A 6,000-nucleotide genomic window follows, 5' to 3' on the forward strand; every position below is an offset into this window, starting at 1 on the left:
AATGAGTCTGACCACTTTTTGGAGTCCATTATTGGACCTCTAGATGAACGAATCAGAGAAAATGCTTAAGTAGGAAGTTGTAGGTCTTTGAATTATCTTTCCAACAGATATTCATGGTCCTAATTTGGCTCAGTGGTTGAAGAGTTATGGCTATTTTAGTAGACTGTATTTGCTAGCTTTGACTAGTTAATGTGTTTAGAGTTCTTAAACTATTAATGATGTATGTGAGTCCCTAAACTAGTTAGTGGACTAGTTTGAACGAATTTTCTCATGTATTTCTCTATTTCAAGAGTATCAAACATATGTAATTGAGTTAGTTGAATATTTGAATGAAAATTTGCTTAGTGCATTTTCCCTTGAACCATGAAGAGTTCTTCCTTGAAACCTAGAAGAGTTTCACTCATTCCTTGAAGAGTAGAAGCTTTCCCCTATTGTTTGCATCCTTGAAGAGTTGCAACCATCAATCTAGAAGAATTGATGTTACCTATCTTCCTTGGCAACCTAAAAGAGTAGCCATTGAAGTTATCTTTCTCTATTTTGCCCCGCTCTATTTCTAGAAACATGTCCATTCGCATTCATCCACTTCCATCACCATTGCAAGCCCTTTCCAGTATTTTTCTGAGCAAACTTTTGTTAGGAAAGTTGTAGATCTTTGAGTCCTTAAAATTTTGGCTTTTGAATCAAGTCATTCCGACTTATATCGAGGGAGATACGCTCATTTTACCGAACTTGCGCAAATCTGTTTTTCTTGAATCTGAATTCTTGAGCATTTGAGTGTGTGTCTGTCACTCTCCCGATCCTTAGTCCAAGAAGCCTAGGAGAGGCTTGCATCACTATGGAATGCTGTATAGCTATGAAAAGGGTGGGTTCATTCCGCGTCCTTAGGGTGGCACCCTTAAACCAAGGATATGAGGGCCTGCGCAGTGACCTCCTAAGTCGCTTCCAGTAAATCGGTTGGAGTAGGCACCCCTTTCGCATACCGGTAAATCGGGTGGATTGGGTTATGTTATGATGATGATATGTTATGACCTTCTTGTACCACTGTCATGATGGGCTTTAGGCATGGATAATACAAGACGTGGGTATTGGCATTCATACCTTTCTCGACTTAGCCCATCTAGTCTTTGTGCTATTGTTGGAGTGGGAAGAGATATTCATATGATGCATTTTGCATAAGTTTCATTATAAAGAAAAAAAAATGTCATTGCACACATGAATCATGAAATTCTATGAGTAATGTTTCAATATTGTTCTTTATTTTATAAGTGGTAGCATATGTTAATGGAATTTTATTATTTTTATGCTTTTAAATGATATATAAAAGTTTCTTTTTCCTTCTGAGTTTCTATGGTTGAAACTCATACAAAAAAAATATTCAGATGTGGATGCTGGTTACATTCAAGAGGATCACGCTAAAGATGGGAATTAGTGGTGGAGCGACGCTCTAGAGATTTAATAATTAGCGTCCTTTTATGCATTTATTTTAGACTGCTAGCTTAGTGTTTGGCTAGACTTGATGATGATCTATTTCATGTTTATTGATGAGATGTTGAGACATTAGTTATTCTAATTTATGGCTGTGTTCGCTTTAATGTTATTTTTATTCCTCATAATTAATGTAATTCTAGTTAATGGGCCGGGCTGCAAGCTTCTGAAATCCGGGCCGTTACAGTAGGTCCCACGATCTCCACCCGAGCCCATATATAGGGTCGGATCCACCATTTTAAACCTCTTGTTTTGATGTGGTGGGCTCATTTTTTTACACCCATTCATAACATGGGCCAAGAATGCATGTAGAAATGATATTCCTATACCCTTGATTCAAAACGTATGTATTTTGGCCTTTTACAAGGCAAATCTTGTCTTTTTACATATATGGAAACTTTCGTCTTTTAGGAGTAAAAAATAATCGACTGGATATTCTGGTCACAAATTGATTGCATGATCTGATTTGCAGAATTCACTCAAATGCAATGACTCTATTTGCAAATTGTTAAACTGGAAGACTCTTTCTACAAATAAAGAAAACTTATTTTTCTAAAGCCCTCTTGTTTTAGGGAAATGATAAATGCGCCCCTGTCAATCACTTGGGAGTTGGGACACCCACTGGCAGCGTATCATTTCCTTTTCTTTAGTGTCTTACCATTCCTCCGTGAAAACACCATTTGATCAATAGTGCGGCACACTACTTAGGCCATGTGTTGGTATTTTAATACAAAAGTGGTCGTTGTTGGTATTTTACAAAGTTGTTTTGTTTACAAAAAGAAATCACTTTGGTTTTGGAATATGAGTTTGCTCACTTCCTTCACAAAAGCGAATAGTCCCGTATTGGAAAGTGGAGAAAAGCTTCATGTGTTTATATAGCTTTTCACTTCTTTAGTTTTGTGAATGACAAGAGGAGAAAGGGGGCCTACGCGCATGAGCCACCAAGTGGACCCGGTGGGCTTTTGGCTATACCACACGCCCGCCGCCCGGCCCGGCCGCCCGTGTGAGTCAAGGTTTTTCCTTCCCCTGTATTTTAATTTTGTTTCTATCTGTTTAACTTCCCTTTACCTTCACCGTTATTGATTAGGTAAGCCGGCTTACTAGAACGTCAATTAACTGGGTAAATAATGCCGCTGTTATATTTTGAGTAATTGCGATGTTCTTGAACGTTGGGATGCGACCTTTGGCATCTGTAACGTCTTTTGCACGACTCTTTTATTAAATGACGTATTTACTCCATTAAAGGGTGTGTTGAACGGACATGTTAGGTTTATAAAAAGATGAAGTTCTCTGTATTTTCTTCAATAACAGAACAACGAAAACTACTGTTTCCTCTTGTTTTCTCTACTTTACTGTAAACAGAGTTTTATCTCTTCCTCTTTTTATTTTACGTATTCTGTTGGGCTATTGGAGTGTTTGGGTGGTTCGAATCTTCTTGATCCTGCAATTCTTGAAGATCGACGGTGCGTCGGGCTGTTGTATCCTAAGGGTGATTGCAGCCAGTAATCTGCTGCATCGGAATTAGTTTCCACAGAGGTGAAATTCACCTTAAAGAGAGTGACATAGTCCATGCCTCATCTCGCCGCATCGGAAAAGGTTTCACTAACATCGTTTGTTTGTTTTTTCTGTTCCTCGACAGAAATCTTGTAAGCTGTATTATTCCCTAAATCCACAACAATTTTAAGGAGAATTTAATTGTCTCTTTATAATATGGCATCACGCGATGAAGTTTTATCGGATTCCTCCAATCCGAATAAGCATTTTCTTTTTAAAGGTGCGAACTTTAACAGATGGGAGAAGAAGATGTTCTTTTATCTGTCCACGAAAAAGGTAGTCCATGTTCTAACCGATCCTAAGACATGGAGATCAGAACTTGAACCGACTCGTTCTGTCTTGAAAAAATAATGGAAAGAATTTGATTTCTTGTGTCAAAATTTTATTTTGAATAGCCTATCCGATGAACTGTATGATTTCTACAGTGACTCTCAAGATTCCAAGTCACTTTGGGAAGCATTACATAAAAATATGATACAGAAAAGGTGGGTTCAAAGAAGTATGTTGTTAGTAAATACTTTAGATTGTACATGGTTGATGAGAAAACTGTCATATCACAAACCCATGAATTGCAGAAATTGGTCCATGACATTTTTGCTGAAGGAATGGTCATTAGTGAACAGTTTCAAGTCGTTGCTATAATTGACAAGTTGCCTCCTTCGTGGAAAGATTTTAGAAACTCTCTTTTACATAAATCTAAAGAACTTTCAATTGAAAATCTTCTTGTCCATTTGAGGATTAAAGAAGGGAATCGTAACTAGGATAAGAAAGATGAAAATGTTAGTAATGTAAATGCTATTACGGTTGTCCAAAGCTCAAACCAGAAACCGCAAGTGAATCTGAAGCCTAAGAAGAAGTCGATGAAGGGGAAACAGAACCAAAACCAAGGTAACAATAAGAGTAAGAACCAGAACCCCAAAAAGAATAATGATTATTCTAAGGTTGTGTGCTATAACTGTGGTTTGAAAGGGCACATTGCGCGGATGTGTCGGCAAAATAAAGGTGCACAAGTCCTTCAGGACAATGTGACTGAAGAGCCACTTATGGCTATGATCACTGAGGTGAATGCTGTTGGCAGGTCTGATGGGTGGTGGGCTGACACAGGGGCTTCTCGTTATGTTTGTTATGACAACAGTTGGTTCAAGACTTATGCACCTGTTGAAAGTGATAAGAAAGTGTTGTTGCGAGACTCTCACACCACTAAGGTACTCGGAACTTGGGATATTGAACTCCGATTTACTTCTGGGCGGAAAGTGCTACTGAAGGTGTTCTTCATACTCCTGAAATGAGGAAGAACTTAGTCTCTGGTTTTCTATTAAATAAGGCTAGATTTAAACAAACCATTGAATCTAATCAGTACATTGTAACTAAGCATGGATCCTTTGTTGGGAAAGGATATGCTTGTGCTGGGGTGATGTTGAAATGAATGAAATTTTTTTTTTCTGCTTATATGCTTGATTGTGTGAATTCATGGCATGCTAGGTTCTGTCACATAAATAAGAAGTATGTGCATGGTATGAGTACACTTGGTTTAATCCCCAAAATAAAGTTAGAAGATTTTCAAACGTGTGAAACATGTAGTATGGCAAAAATAACTAGAAAACCTTTCCAAAGTGTTGAAAGAAAATCAAAGTTATTAGAGTTAGTCCATACTGATATATGTGAGTTAGATGGTATCTTAACCCGTAGTGGTAAAAGATATTTCATAACTTTCATAGATAATTTTTCTAAATATTCAATCATTTATTTGATAAGACAAAAGAGTGAAGCCGTGAAAATGTTTAAGGAATATTTGTTAGAAGTTGAAAACCAGTTTCACATGAAAATCAAGAGACTTAGAAGTGGTAGAGGTGGTGAGTATGAATCACTAGAGTTTACTGATTTTGTTAAATCTCTAGGAATTATACATGAAACCACTGCACCTTACTCTCCCGCCTCAAATGGGGTTGTAGAAAGGAAAAGTAGAACATTAGTTGAACTTACAAATGCTTTACTCCTAAGTTCAGGAGCCCCTTCTGACCTATGGGGTGAAGCAATTCTAACTTCAAACTATGTTCTTAATAGAATCTCAAACTATAAAACTAAAGTGCCACCACTTGAGTTGTGGAAAAACAGGAAATCTAATGTGAGTTACTTTAGAGTGTGGGGCAGTTTAGCCTATGTGAGACGTCCTGATCTTAAAAGACCCAAACAAACAAGTTGAGCCATAGAGTGTGCCTTTATGGGTTATTCATTGACAAGTAAAACATATAGGTTTCTTGACCTCAAAAATAATGTCATTGTTGAATCAGTAGATGCTGAATTTTTTGAGGACAAATTTTCTTTTATAACTAGACATAGTGGGGGTACTAAAACTATTGTAAATAGTGGGGGTACTAAACATAGTTTAGATGGACACACTGAAACTAAAATTGAACCAAGGCGAAGTAAGAAGGCTAGAATAGCCAAAGATTTTGGCCCTGACTTTTATGCTTTTACCTTAGAGGGAGATCCATCTTCCTTAGAGGAAGCTTTATCCTCTTCGGATGTTGATTCTCGGAGAGAAGGCATCAATGATGAGATGGAATCTTTGATGTCTAACCAAACATGAAAATTGGTAGACTTCCCTCTAGGATATAAAACTATTGGTTGTAAATGGGTTCTTAGAAGACAACTAAAACCAGATGGAACAGTAGATAAGTTTAAAGCAAGGCTTGTGGCTAAAGGCTTTAAACAGAAGGAGAACATAGATTTCTTTAACACTCACTCTCCAGTTACTAGAATCACATCTTTCAGAGTCTTGATTGCAGTAGCAGTCATCCATAACCTCAAATGGATGTAAAGACTGCATTTTTAGATGGTAGTTTAGAAGAGGAGATCTATATGGATCAACCTGATGGTTTTGTTGCCTTTGGTCAAGAAAACAAAGTGTGTAATGTTAAAATCACTTTATGGTCTTAAACAAGCACCTAAACAATGGCA

Source organism: Tasmannia lanceolata, unplaced genomic scaffold, assembly GCF_043159265.1.
Source record: "Tasmannia lanceolata isolate RefF3 unplaced genomic scaffold, GAP_Taslan_0.1 ptg000013l, whole genome shotgun sequence".
Lineage (NCBI taxonomy): Eukaryota > Viridiplantae > Streptophyta > Magnoliopsida > Canellales > Winteraceae > Tasmannia > Tasmannia lanceolata.